The 15,378-nt window shown below is 39.3% G+C and overlaps 1 protein-coding gene across 4 annotated transcripts in view; it reads right to left on the bottom strand.

Annotated features, from left to right (window-relative positions):
- The window catches only part of AKAP6 (A-kinase anchoring protein 6), a 500,428-nt gene that overhangs the window by 304,759 nt on the left and 180,291 nt on the right, over positions 1-15,378 (bottom strand). The window contains exon 1 of one of the 4 annotated variants that reach the window (XM_030813211.1): positions 13,475-13,496. The exons of the other annotated variants lie outside the window; for them this stretch is intronic. The gene's annotated coding sequence lies outside the window, so the exon portion shown is untranslated. Of the gene's footprint in view, positions 1-13,474; positions 13,497-15,378 lie in introns of those variants that run through there. 4 annotated transcript variants of the gene reach the window in all.

The following is a 15,378-nucleotide window of genomic DNA, read 5'->3' as shown; positions in this document are numbered from 1 at the left end:
TTTTCTTAAGCATGTGATGGCCATCATGCTGGTGTTCTATGCACCACACATTGAAAAACACGGAGCCAGAAATGGGTCATCTGTCTAGGCTGACTGATGCTGAAGTGGGAACTATGTGCAAGCCTGCTGTTACGCACTGTAAAAACAAAACCTCCCAGCACTTGAAAGGTAGCCCACCACTGATATTACACAGATATGTCTACAGTAGAATTTGCATTCTTTGTGCACCAGAAAACAACGTTCCATAACTTTATCTACCCAGTACTGATAGTGTTGTAATAATCTCTAGGGCAGCATCAGGTCTGTGGATTTTTCTAACATACCTTCTCTTTTGCTTTTTTGTACACTTTATTATAAAATGAAACAGATGACTGTCTTACACACACAAATAAATATATTTAATATATGTATGTAATATATATGTATATATGTAAATATCCTATTTACATGTATACTATATGTTTATATATATGGCTTAGTAAATTATTATAAGGAAAACACTCTTGTAACAACCACCCAGGTCAAAATTTAGAACTTTACCAGCCACCCCCACCCCAGAACTGCTTCCATCTGTCCCCTTTCCATCACGGAGGCTTCATCCTTCCAAAAGTGACCACTATCCTGATTTGCATAGTAATCATTCCCGCACAAGAGTACCTGGATATAATAATTTGCTTTTCCCGGTTTTTATCTTGATATGTCTTTTAAGTCTCTTCTCCATTTTTTTTTTTTTTTTTTTGAAACAGGCTCTTGCTGTTTGGCCTAGGCTAGTCTCAAACGACGTGCCCACCTTAGCCTTTGGAGTAGCTGGACTATAGGCACATGTTACCACACCCAGCTTAAGTCTCTTTTAATCTGTTTTTCTACCTTTATTTCTTTTTCATACAATTTATCTGTTGAAGAACTTGGGATTAGACCTGCAGTTTTCCACAATTTGGATTTGTTGATTGAAGCCACATGAAGCAGTCCAGGCTGCTGGTTCTTCTGTCGTCTTTACTCTACAAACTGGCATCTGGATCCTGAGGCCTGATTCATCTCAGCTTTAATTTCTTTGACAAAACAGGAAGTACCACAGTATTTTTTTTTTTTTTTTAATCAGAAGGAGCATTTAACTTCATGGCCAGGCATGGTGGCTCACACCTGTAATCTTAGCACTTTGAGAGGCTGAGGCTGGCAGATCGCCTGACTCAGGAGTTCGAGACCAGTCTGGGCAACAAAGTGAGACCCCCATCTCTACAAAAAATATGAAAATTAGCCAGACATAGGGATGTGTGCCTGTGGTCTCAGCTATTCAGGAAGCTGAGGTGGGAGGATGGCTTGACCCTGGGAGGCAGAAGTTGCAGTGAGCTGAGATCACACCACTGCACTCTAGCCTGGGTGACAGAATCAGACCCCATCTCAAAAAAAAAAGAAGAGAGAGAGAGACAGAGAGAGGTATCCAACTTTGATTTTTGTTTTTTTCTTTTGAGAGTTGGTGATATCAACTATTTTAGTAATTGCTGGTCAGTGGTGCCTAGATCTGTTAATGTACTGGGGGTTGTAGCATGATGATATATTTTTTAAAAAATTCTACTTTAAGTTCTAGGGTACACGTGCACAACGTGCAGGTTTGTTACATACGTATACATGTGCCATGTTGGTGTGCTGCACCCATTAACTCGTCATTTACATTAGGTATATCTCCTAATGCTATCCCTCCCCCCTCCCCCACCCCACAACAGGCCCCGGTGTGTGATGTTCCCCACCCTGTGTCCAAGTGATCTCATTGTTCAATTCCCACCTATGAGTGAGAACATGCGGTATTTGGTTTTCTGTCCTTGCAACAGTTTGCTCAGAATGATGGTTTCCAGCTTCATCCATGTCCCTACAAACAACATGAACTCATCCTTTTTGTGGCTGCAAAGTATTCCATGGTGTATATGTGCCACATTTTCTTAATCCAGTCTATCATTGATGGACATTTGGGTTGGTTCCAAGTCTTTGCTATTGTGAATAGTGCCGCAATAAACATACGTGTGCATGTGTCTTTATAATCCTTTGGGTATATACCCAGTAATGGGATGGCTGGGTCAAATGGTATTTCTAGTTCTAGATCCCTGAGGAATCGCCACACTGTCTTCCACAATGGTTGAACTAGTTTACAGTCCCACCAACAGTGTAAAAGTGTTCCTATTTCTCCACATTCTCTCCAGCACCTGTTATTTACTGACTTTTTAATGATTGCCATTCTAACTGGTGTGAGATGGTATCTCACTGTGGTTTTGATTTGCATTTCTCTGATGACCAGTGATGACGAGCACTTTTTTCATGTGTCTTTTAGCTGCATAAATGTCTTCTTTTGAGAAGTGTCTGTTCATATCCTTCGCCCACTTTTTGATGGGGTTGTTTAATTTTTTCTTGTAATTTTGTCTAAGTTCTTTGTAGATTCTGGATATCAGCCCTTTGTCAGACGGGTAGATTGTAAAAATTTTCTCCCATTCTGTAGGTTGCTTGTTCATTCTGATGGTAGTTTCTTTTGCTGTGCAGAAGCTCTTTAGTTTAATTAGATCCCATTTGTCAATTTTGCCTTTTGTTGCCATTGCTTTTGGTGTTTTAGTCATGAAGTCCTTGCCTGTGCCTATGTCCTCAATGGCATGGCCTAGGTTTTCTTCTAGGGTTTTTATGGATTTAGGTCTAACATTTAAGTCTTTAATCCATCTTGAATTAATTTTTGTATAAGGTATAAGGAAGGATCCAGTTTCAGCTTTCTACATATGGCTAGCCAGTTTTCCCAGCACCATTTATTAAATAGGCAATCCTTTCCCCATTGCTTGTTTTTGTCAGGTTTGTCAAAGATCAGATGGTTGTAGACGTGTGGTATTATTTCTGAGGGCTCTGTTCTGTTCCATTGGTCTATATCTCTGTTTTGGTACCAGTACCATGCTGTTTTGGTTACTGTAGCCTTGCAGTATAGTTGAAGTCAGGTAGTGTGATGCCTCCAGCTTTGTTCTTTTGGCTTAGGATTGTCTTGGCAATGCGGGCTCTTTTTTGGTTCCATATGAACTTTAAAGTAGTTTTTTTCCAATTCTGTGAAGAAAGTCATTAGTAGCTTGATGGGGATGGCACTGAATCTATAAATTACCCTGAGCAGTATGGCCATTTTCACGATATTGATTCTCCCTATCCATGAGCATGGAATATTCTTCCATTTGTTTGTGTCCTCTTTTATTTTGTTGAGCAGTGGTTTGTAGTTATCCTTGAAGAGGTCCTTCACATCCTTTGTAAGTTGAATTCCTAGGTATTTTATTCTCTTTGAAGCAATTGTGAACGGGAATTCACTCATGATTTGGCTCTCTGTCTGTTATTGGTGTATAGGAATGCTTGTGATTTTTGCACATTGATTTTGTATCCTGAGACTTTGCTGAAGTTGTTAATCAGCTTAAGGAGATTTTGGGCTGAGACAATGGGGTTTTCTAACTATACAATCATGTCATCTGCAAACAGGGACAATTTGACTTCCTCTTTTCCTAAGTGAATACCCTTTATTTCTTTCTCCTGCCTGATTGCCCTGGCCAGAACTTCCAACACTATGTTGAATAGGAGTGGTGAGAGAGGGCATCCCTGTCTGGTGCCAGTTTTCAAAGGGAATGCTTCCAGTTTTTGCCCATTCAGTATGATATTGGCTGTGGGTTTGTCATAAATAGCTCTTATTATTTTGAGATACACCCCATCAATACCTAGTTTATTGAGAGTTTTTAGCATGAAGTGCTGTTGAATTTTGTCAAAGGCCTTTTCTGCATCTATTGAGATAATCATGTGGTTTTTGTCTTACTTTCTGTTTATATGATGGATTATGTTTATTGATTTGCGTATGGTGAACCAGCCTTGCATCCCAGAGATGAAGCCAACTTGATCTTCGTGGATAAGCGTTTTGATGTGCTGCTGGATTCAGTTTGCCAGTATTTTATTGAGGATTTTTGCATTAATGTTCATCAGGGATATTGGTCTAAAATTCTTTTTTTGTTGTATCTCTGCCAGGCTTTGGTATCAGGATGATGATGGTCTCATAAAATGAGTTAGAGAGGATTCCCTCTTTTTCAACTGATTGGAATAGTTTCAGAAGGAACGGTACCAGCTCCTCTTTGTACCTCTGGTAGAATTTGGCTGTGAATCCGTCTGGTCTTGGACTTTTTTTGGTTGGTAGGCTATTAATTACTGCCTTAATTTCAGAGCCTGTTATTGGTCTATTCAGGGATTCAACTTCTTCCTGGTTGAGAGGGTGTATGTGTCCAGGAATTTGTCATTTTTTCTACATTTTTTAGTTTATTTGTATTGAGGTGTTTATAGCATTCTCTGATGATAGTTTGTATTTCTGTGGGATTGGTGGTGATATCCCCTTTATCATTTTTTATTGTGTCTGTTTGATTCTTCTCTCTTTTCTTGTTTATTAGTCTTGCTAGCAGTCTATCAATTTTGTTGATCTTTTCAAAAAACCAGCTCCTGGATTCATTGATTTTTTGAAGGGTTTTTGTGTCTGTATCTCCTTCAGTTCTGCTCTGATCTTAGTTATTTCTTGCTTTCTTCTAGCTTTTGAATGTGTTTGCTCTTGCTTCTCTAGTTCTTTTAATTGTGATGTTAGGGTGTCCGTTTTAGATCTTTCCTGCTTTCTCTTGTGGGCATTTAGTGCTATAAATTTCCCTCAACACACTGCTTTGAATGTGTCCCAGAGATTCTGGTATGTTGTGTCTTTGTTCTCATTGGTTTCAAAGAACATCTTTATTTCTGCCTTCATTTCATTATGTACCCGGTAGTCATTCAGGAGCAGGTTATTCAGTTTCCACGCAGTTGAGCAGTTTTGAGTGAGTTTCTTAATCTTGAGTTCTAATTTGATTGCATTGTGGTCTGAGAGACAGTTTCTTATAATTTCTGTCCTTTTACATTTGCTGAGGAGTGCTTTACTTCCAAATATGTGGTCCATTTTGGAATAAGTGCAATGTGGTATTGAGAAGAATGTATATTCTGTTGATTTGGGGTGGAGAGTTCTGTAGATGTCTATTAGTTCCACTTGGTGCAGAGCTGAGTTCAATTCCGGGATATTCTTGTTAACTTTCTGTCTTGTTGATCTGTCTAACGTTGACAGTGGGGTGTTAAAGTCTCCCATTATTATTGTGTGGGAGTCTAAGTCTCTTTGTGGGTCTCTAAGGACTTGCTTTATGAATCTGGGTGCTCCTGTATTGGGTGCATATATATTTAGGATAGTTAGCTCTTCTTGTTGAATTGATCCCTTTACCACTATGTAATGGCCTTCTTTGTCTCTTTTGATCTTTGTTGGTTTAAAGTCTGTTTTATCAGAGACTAGGATTGCAACCCCTGCTTTTTTTTGTTTTCCATTTGCTTGGTAGATCTTCCTCCATCCCTTTATTTTGAGTCTATGTGTGTCTCTGCATGTGAGATGGGTCTCCTGAATACAGCACACTGATGGGTCTTGACTCTTTGTCCAATTTGCCAGACTGTGTCTTTTAATTGGACCATTTAGCCCATTTACATTTAAGGTTAATATTGTTATGCGTGAATTTGACCCTGTCATTATGATGTTAGCTGGTTATTTTGCTCGTTAGTTGATGCAGTTTCTTCCTAGCATCGATGGTCTTTACAATTTGGCATGTTTTTGCAGTGGCTGGTACCGGTTGTTCCTTTCCATGTTCAGTGCTTCCTTCAGGAGCTCTTGTAAGGCAGGCCTGGTGGTGACAAAAATGTCTCACCATTGCTTGTCTGTAAAGGATTTTATTTCTTCTTCACTTCTGAAGCTTAGTTTGGCTGGATATGAAATTCTGGGTTGAAAATTCTTTTCTTTAAGAATGTTGAATATTGGCCCCCACTCTCTTCTGGCTTGTAGAGTTTCTGCTGAGAGATCCGCTGTTAGTCTGATGGGCTTCCCTTTGTGGGTAACCGGACCTTTCTCTCTGGCTGCCCTTAACATGTTTTTCTTCATTTCAACTTTGGTGAATCTGACAATTATGTGTCTTGGAGTTGCTCTTCTCAAGGAGTATCTTTGTGGCATTCTCTGTATTTCCTGAATTTGAATGTTGGTCTGCCAGCTAGGTTGGGGTAGCTCTCCTGGATAATATCCTGAATAGCGTTTTCCATCTTGGTTCCATTCTCCCCGTCACTTTCAGGTACACCAATCAGATGTAGACTTGGTCTTTTCACATAGTCCCATATTTATTGGAGGCTTTGTTCATTTCTTTTTACTCTTTTTTTCTCTAAACTTCTCTTCTTGCTTCATTTCATTAATTTGATCTTCAATCACTGATACCCTTTCTACCTCTTGATTGAATCGGCTACTGAAGCTTGTGCATGTGTCACGTAGTTCTCATGCCATGATTTTCAGCTCCATCAGTTCATTTAAGGTCTTCTCTATGCTGTTTATTCTAGTTAGCCATTTGTCTAATCTTTTTTCAAGGCTTTTAGCTTCTTTGCGATGGGTTCAAACATCCTCCTTTAGCTCAGAGAAGTCTGTTATTACAGATCGTCTGAAGCCTTCTTCTCTCAACTCATCAAAGTCATTCTCCGTCCAGCTTTGTTCCATTGCTGGCGAGGAACTGCTTTCCTTTGAAGGAGAAGAGGTGCTCTGATTTTTAGAATTTTCAGCTTTTCTGCTCTGGTTTCTCCCTATCTTTGTGGTTTTATCTACCTTTGGTCTTTGATGATGGTGATGTACAGATGGGGTTTTGGTGTGGATGTCCTTTCTGTTTGTTAGTTTTCCTTCTAACAGTCAGGACCCTCAGCTGCAGGTCTTTTGGAGGTTGCTGGAGGTCCGCTCCAGAACCTGTTTGCCTGGGTATCACCAGCAGAGGCTGCAGAACAGCAAATATTGCCGAATGGCAAATGTTGCTGCCTGATCCTTCCTCTGGAAGCTTCGTCTCAGAGGGGCACCCAGCTGTATGAGGTGTCAGTCGGCCCCTTCTGGGAGGTGTCTCCCAGTTAGGCTACTTGGGGGTCAGGGACCCACTTGAGGAGGCAGTCTGTCCATTCTCAGATCTCAAACTCCATGCTGGGAGAACCATTGCTTTCTTCAAAGCTGTCAGACAGGGATGTTTAAGTCTGCAGAAGTTTCTGCTGCCTTTGGTTCAGCTACGCCCCGCCCCCAGAGGTGGGGTCTACAGAGGTAGGAGGGCCTCCTTGAGCTGCGGTGGGCTCCACCCAGTTCAAGCTTCCAGGCCGCTTTGTTTGCCTACTCAAGCCTCAGCAATGGCGGACACCCCTCCCCCAGCCTTGCTGCCACCTTGCAGTTCAATCCCAGACTGCTGCGCTAGTAGTGAGTGAAGCTCTGTGGGCATAGGACCCTCTGAGCCAGGTGCAGGATATAATCTCCTGGTGTGCCGTTTGCTAAGACCATTGGAAAAGCGCAGCTATTAGGGTGGGAGTGTCCTGATTTTCCAGGCACCTTCTGTCACAACTTCCCTTGGCTAGGAAAGGGAATTCCCGGACTCCCTGTGCTTCCCAGGTGAGGCGATGCCCACCCTGCTTTGGCTCACACTCTGTGGGCTGCACCCACTGTCTAACAATCCTCAGTGAGATGAACCCAGTACCTCAGTTGGAAATGCAGAAATCACCTGTCTTCTGTGTCACTCACACTGGGAGCTGCAGACTGGAGCTGTTCCTATTTGGCCATCTTGGAACAGCCTCCAGCATGATGATATTCTATCATTTTGTTTTCATTTATTAGCCAGAATAACTTCAATAGAAGATGCTTCCCTTTATCAACTATTTGATCACAGAGGTAAAATTCATAAAGGAAAGTTAAGATAAATATTTGATTCTTTTTCTTTACCTAGTTTTCAAGGAAATGAATTGGTTCTGTCATATTCAGAAGGTAACCAACTGGTTGCCTTACTTGATATCATTGCATACTCATGGATTTAAACATATATGATCCACTTTTGATTCACTGCAGTTCTGACCTTATTGAGGCTCAGTTGCCCATCTTTGGCCAGTGGGATCTCCTTCAATCTAGCTTCAAGTTGACTATTCTATAATAGTAGTCTTTGATAGCTTCTTTGTTCATCTCGTATGTGATGTAAAATCAGATATTTTTCTAAGAAGGCTTGGTTTCCTTTAACGGGAAAAGTTTATTCAGACCACCATCAAGGCAATAGGGCTGTTCATTACTACTGAATTAGTCACTGTTTCTAGGCTTTTTTAATTAATAGAGCTAGGAAAAACATGTATTGAAAAATAAAACACCTATGAGTTCATAACTGATATAGCCAATTCAAATTCAAGAATACAGGGTTTTAACCTAATATCTTCTATAGTACATCCGTATTTCCTTTCTTCCACCCCAAAAATTCGTGGTGATAGAATTAGAAGATCCCATACTTACTTTTTGTTTTATTTCACTTTACATATACGATAGTTTCAGAATAGCAATACTATCTTAATACTACTACTAGTACTGGTCCTGAAGTGAAAGACTAAGATAGGTATTTATAAGATACCTGATCAAGGTGACTTTTTTCAGCACAGAAGAGAGGAGGTTCACCTCTGATTTGTCTTTATCTGGTCTTTGAGAGCAAACAACCTATATCCTAGTCTCACTGTTCACCACAGTTCATATTATACAGTTTAAAAAATTGGGAATTTTATAGGTTCCTTTACCATCTTCAAGGTCCCTCTAGAAGGGAAAAAAGGCTCAATAAAAATATGACCAAGAACACGTGATCATTAGTTCTCCTCCAAAGAGGGAAAAGCCCTTTGGTTTTAGAAGGCATACCCTGAGAGGCTTTCTGCCTCAGCAAACCCTTCTAGTCTTTGCAGATCATCACAGAATATGCAAAAGGACAAAAATCACTGAAGATAGTCATCAATGATATACCAAAGAAACTCCACACTAATGCTAGGTATGCCAGGTGAAGCACTCTTTTTTTTTTCTTTCCAATATAACTAATATAGGTCACAGGGTTATGAAGATGGGTCTTCTCTTCAAGCAACAGACTGTGAGCATCTCTTCATTCACCATCTCATGTGGCAAAAATTATGCAATTTATATATTTGCTTTGTTCAGTGGTCTATAGGTCATTTCTGTCTATATCATGTCTTTTTGCTTTAGGAAATTCTTGTAGGGCAAGCACTTTGTCTATTTTGCTTCACAAAGTTTAGTACCACATGTAAATAAAGTCTTAATACATACTGATGTTACCGATATTGAATTCACAAACCACGAAACAAAAGCTTCAAGATGATCATGAAAAGAATAAATGAAACAAAAAATGTATCTAGATCACTTTGCATCATGCTAGGCATCAAAGAGTCTGAATTCTTGGCCCCGGTGTGTATTGGTTATCTGTATCCCCATAGATTGCTCAGCCTCAGTTTCCTCATCTATAAAGACAGTGCTAGATGGGTGAGCTCTACTCTCAAGCTCAAAGATTTTCTTTTGTTTTCTTTCTCTTTTACTTTGTGTACCTCACCCATAAGACAGCCCAAGCTTTAGTTACCTGGAAGTTTTTGCGTATCTCTGAAAAACCTTGTAAAATTACTGTTATTTCTTCCAAGTAGTAGAACAAGTACTGAGGATCAAAAGACTTGAGTTCCAATCCTAGGGACATTGAAAGGTATCTCTCTGATATGGTTTGGCTGTGTCCCCAACCAAAACTCACCTTGAATTGTAATAATCCCCATGTGTCAAAGGCAGGGCCAGGTGGAGATCACTGAATCATGGGGGCAGTTTCCCCCATACCGTTCTCTTGGTAGTGAATAAGTCTCATGAGATCTGATGGTTTTATAAATGGAAGTTCCCCTGCACAAGCTCTCTTGCCTGCCGCCATGCAAGACTTGCCTTTGCTTCTCCTTTGCCTTCTGCCATGACTGTGAGGCCTCCGAGCCTGGTGGAACTGAGTCCATTAAACCTCTTTCCTTTATAAGTTACCCAGTCTCAGGTATGTCTTTCTTTAGTAGCATGAGAACAGACTAATACATTCTTGGACTCCTGCAAGTCACCCTGCCACAGGCCCTGAAATAACAGTGCAGATCCATACCACCAAGCTGAGGAGGAAAGGTCTATGTATGGCTCATTCAGAATGAAAGTTAAGACCCCCACCTTCACTCTAGGATTAATGTCCTGAGAGGCCCTTTTGGCTGTGTTTTCCTTAGTTGCTATGCTGGGTTCAGGCCATTACTCCTCCACCCTCCTACTTATCCCTTCCCAGGCAAGAGGTACACACAGATTCCTTTGAGTCTCATTTTCATCTCCCTATACCACCTGTTGCTCTTTCTTCATTACAGTCATTTAAGATTTTATCTTGTAAAGAATCTATCAATGTCCATTAGCAATTTAGATTTGTTTTATCTGATGTAAATTTCTAGTAACTCTCTTGAAATTTTGGAGCGTTTCAAGGTATAAAGGATCTTAACAGGTTAATTTTCCTTACCTATTCATTAGTACTTTTATACTGGGAGAAAGTACTTTTTATACTAGGAGAAAGAAGTTAAGGAAATGAAAGTTCTATTTAGGATTTCATTGCTGACTCATTGTATGACCTTGGGCAGCTCTTTCTTAGATGTACTTTTTATCTATTTAGATCAGTAAGACCATGGCACAGCTTCTAAGGATGTGTTTCTATGCCTTCCTCCCCCACATAAATAAATATCCACAGCAACTGGCTTGACTGTTGATTTGTATTTAAACAACTACAATATGTCTGTTGAGAGCTAATATTATAGACACAAGTTTTTAGGTCTCACATCTGAGAGTCCAGAACAGGAAATGAAGCCTCATAGGATCAAAGTCCTTTGGTTACGATTCTGAAAATTAGATAACAACAAATCCAGATTCTGAAGCCAGTATCATTCTTTCATATCGGGTAGATGGGAAGGCAAACTGTCGATTAACCTTTGGAAAGCTCCAGTACCTCCCATTGACCCAATAATTTTATTCACAGGATTCTTTTCTAAGGCAATAATGAATTTACCTGCTGAAATGCTGTCAAATACTTGTTTATAATGGTGAAAAATTATAAAAAGAGAGATGAGTTTAACATGATGTGGTATTCCACATAATGAAAAAAATGCACAGATGCTAAAAACATTGTAAAATATATTTAATGGCATCAGAAGATGTTCAAGGCATATTGTTACCTGAGAAGAAGTAAGTTATAAAAGAGTTCTATATAGAAAAAAAGTATAGCTATGTATACTAAAGTAAAAAATATGTCAAAGCTGTTCATAGTATTTTCTCTAGGTGGCAGCATTACAAATGATTTTTATTGTACTGTTTATCTGTATGTTTAAAATTTTCTCCACTAGAGATGTATTTCTTTTGTGAGAAATAAAAAAAGAAAATAAGAAGTTAAACAACCAAGAAGTTAAGTCAGTTCCATGGCAAAACAACAGTCAAGGAATGCATGTCAAACTATGCACAAGAAGGATACAAAGTATAATATCAAAGCAGGCAACTGAATTATACCAAAGCAGCAGGATCCTCAGATTCCCAGCACTCTTTTTGTGTAAGCAGGGGCCTCTCACTTCACAGCAACCCTCATTCTTTTAGGGCTCTATGTCAGGTGGCCAGGTAACATTAGCCAGGTATACAGATAAATAACGCATCACTAATTCTGGTTACTAGGATTATTAACTGTGTTTGCTCTGATTGTTTTTTCTTTAAGTGTAGCAGGATTGAAATAAAGACATAGGTGAGGAAAATACACTTATTAATCTGAAATAAGAGTGGGAATGTGAACCTTATTCCATCTCCTTTTGAATTTGATTGTTTGCTTTGCCCTAGAGTATAGCTGAAGAGATTACCAATCCTCTTCTACATTTTCATATAAACCCACAAGGGATGAGATAGTTCTATGGACAGATTCCATCACTTGACAAAGCAAGATCTTGTTTACCTCCTGGAGTGACCCCAACACCCTAAGATGCAGAATCTTCCACTTTCAAGCCTTTGAGTAATTACTGGGGGAGTAAAGACATCTGAGAACTTAGTGCTCCCTTGGGGATACACTTTGCATGACTAAAATTTCAGTCCTTCGAAATTCCTAAGGGTTTATTGCAACACGTAATTTTTGCTAATTAATTTATATAAACTTATGTTTACTTTCACTAACCCAAATAATTTGTACTGACAGATTTTCAATCTAGAACATTTTCTGGAAAATGTATTGTTGACCATCAGAGCCTAAATTAAAACACAGAATCCAGCTTATGTCTGAGTTATGAAAATCTATTTTGGTATTTTGCCTGCTCCATGCTTGACTGACTGTCCATATTATAAGTACTCTTCAGCAAGCCCTAGACATACAAAACAAGACTAAAGTTATCAAATTCCAATACTGTGGTTTTAAATCCACCCTCATTGCCCTTTTCCAGAGGCCCCTCTGGGAAATAGAAATGGATCAAAATAACATATCTGACCACCAAGTACAGTAATCATTCATTATTAATGTCCCAATGCCCAATGTCACACCAAAATGGAGGATGAAGGGTCCATTCAAATAATCCTATAACATTGGCTAAGATTCCTCAAAGCACACTGTACTTTAGATTTGAAATCAGTTGCCAGCTAAGAAACAAATTCAATTTCAATGCACTTTCTAAACCTCCAGATTAATTTCATCTATAAAGTCATTTTTAAACTCATTGCTTACTTAGATTGACCATAAACTTAGTGAGAAAGAACTTTCTTCTCCCTGATTATACACACAAAATTCTATTCATATCAAACAACGAGTGGAGTTTCAGAAGGCAAACAAAAGGAAAAACAGAATCAAAAAATTAGCTTTGAGTAAATATAAATATCAACCAAACCTCAAGTCATTTCCTTCAACATTAATCAACATGATTAAAAAAAGAAAAGCACCTCTCCACAGTATCCTAAATCTTATGCCCATCCCATCACTATTTAACTACAGACAGAAACCATCCTGTGAATGTCTAGTGAAAATCCAAATGTCTACAAGTAAATTAACGAGTAAAGTAAGTAATAAAATTAAAGAAACAAAACAAAAGGGACAACTGAGCTGGAGATACAGAAAATATGGGTAAGACTATGTGAGAGATTTACAAGGATGGGACAACTTACATGATCTCTCTATGATTTATACCTTACCTGCTTCCAAAACAGAGGGGAGATGGCAGGTGACTTCGTAAGGTATACTATTAAAGTTAAAATTTTAAAACACAGGAAAGAGAAAGATGAACGAGACATTTAAAATAAGATTGTTACTGCAATTCAGCACTCAGTTTAGCTCGGTGAAAGGAGGAAAAAATGTGTGGCCAAAAGTAGACGGCCGAACAAAAAGAACTGGTATGGGGAATTAAATATATAAAGGGATTATCAATAGTTAATACAACCTGTAATCCTAGCACTTTGGGAGGCCGAGGTGTGTGGGTCACCTGAGGTCAGGAGTTCTAGACCACCCTGGCCAACATGGTGAAACCCTATCTCTACTAAAAAATACAAAAATTAACCACGCATGGTAGCACATACCTGTAGTCCCAGCTACTTTGGAGAATGAGGCAGGAGAATTGCTTGAACCCAGGAGGTGGAGGTTGCAGTGAGCTGAGATCCACCACTGCAGTCCAGCTAGCCTGGACCACAGAGTGAGACTCCGTCTCAAAAGCAAAACAAAACAAAAAAAAAACAAACAAGAGGGTAGCAGTAGATGATTTCTGTAAACAGAATGAATTAAAGAAAGACCTGAAACACCAAAACAAGAAAGATCTTGCCTCTTTGGAATTGCATGGCATCTTTGTGACACTAATCAGACTCTGGAAGGCAGAGACAAGATTCAACAGAAAAAGCTAGATGCAGAGAGGTCTGGCCTGAAAAGAGCTGAACTCAATAATCAGAGAGAAAACATTGACAAGAAGGAAATTCCTAAGGAAAATTTATTTCTGAAACTAGCAAAAAAATGGACTCTGCAGTTAAACTTTGTCCGTGTTGCTTGTGCATTCACTTACACTATATCAAGGATTTGTGCTCCGGGACTGCTCACACAAATGTCAACAATGTTCTCACACTCTAAACAGATGATACAGGGTGAGTGTGGGATGATTTTGGTCAGAGGAACATCTTCTCCTCCTTCTTACTTCAGGTCAGTGCAAAGCTCAAGATCATCAGTGACCCCGAGGAGCCCTCGGTGTTATCACAGGATCCAAAGAGTAAGGATTAGATTGGCCAGCTTGACTCTAGAGATTTCACATAACTAAAGCTAACACGAGAAACTAAATGAATGCTTCCTTGAAATGAACAAATATTCTGTGACTATATGATGAGGGCCAAGAGGCCATCTTGAAGTTAGAAAAAGTAGTTAAGTACCAAATTATAATAGCATTTGTTCTCTATAGAAAGAATAGGTCTATCTTAGGTGGAAAACAGGTACAGACACAGCTTAAGGTCTATAAACAGGCTATATAAGTGGTAGAACAAAAGCTTAGAAAAACCATGTGAGCAGAAAGTTAAAAACAAGTATACAGAGAAAATGTATCAAAATATCTCCAGGGAATAAGATTGTAGGTAATTCTTTATATATATATATATATATATATATATATATATATATATATATCCATATGTTTACCTATATAATTTATTATAGGAACATGGAATATTTTTTAATAATTTGGTGGCTTTTTGCTTGCCTGTTTGTTCTTTGGCATATACAAGATCTAGCATTTTAAAAATAGAAGGCAATGATGAGTGCATTATAGCAGAGAGACACTATTAGTAGTCATGGGAGAAGAGCTGGGCAGAGGGAGGAAAAAATAACACAAAGGCTTTTGTGTAAGAGCCCTGGAATCTGGTGCTAGCCAGTGCTAGATTCCCCTTTAAGCGCTCCGCCCACAAAGTATTACAGCCAAGTCCTTGCCCATCAACTGGCCTCAAAACTTCCTTTAAATGTAGCCAGAATACATTTTGTTTTTCAATCTGCATGAGGTCAGCTGCACGGTGGGGCAGCAGCTAGGGCTTATGGAATGACAGAGATTTCCGGGAGAGGCAGCTTCAACGGGAATGAAGGAGCGTCAAGTAACATACGGCAAATGTAAATAGACACCAAGGTTGGAATGACCGGACCCTTGAAAGGACTATAAACAGCCAGCAGAGTCCCAGCAGGACTCTATTTGCCTTGGAGCCAAACCAAATCTGGGAGTTCTGACCACGCTGACTTCACCAAATGGCAGACAGTGCCCTAATCTACCCTAAGCAGGAGACTGGTGTCCTGGAGCCACCTCCTATCTTGTGCAAGACCTGGACAAGACACAGGACAGAACAGTGTAATTTAAAAGAGTGCACCCTTTACTCCAAATGTACGGTCAAGGAGAATTCATAAAACACACATACACACAAATGGCCAATGGAAGGATTTTTCAGAACTTTTTTAAGAAATTATT

This window comes from Nomascus leucogenys, chromosome 1a, assembly GCF_006542625.1.
Source record: "Nomascus leucogenys isolate Asia chromosome 1a, Asia_NLE_v1, whole genome shotgun sequence".
Taxonomy (NCBI): domain Eukaryota; kingdom Metazoa; phylum Chordata; class Mammalia; order Primates; family Hylobatidae; genus Nomascus; species Nomascus leucogenys.
This window is presented reverse-complemented; position numbering and strand designations above follow the sequence as displayed.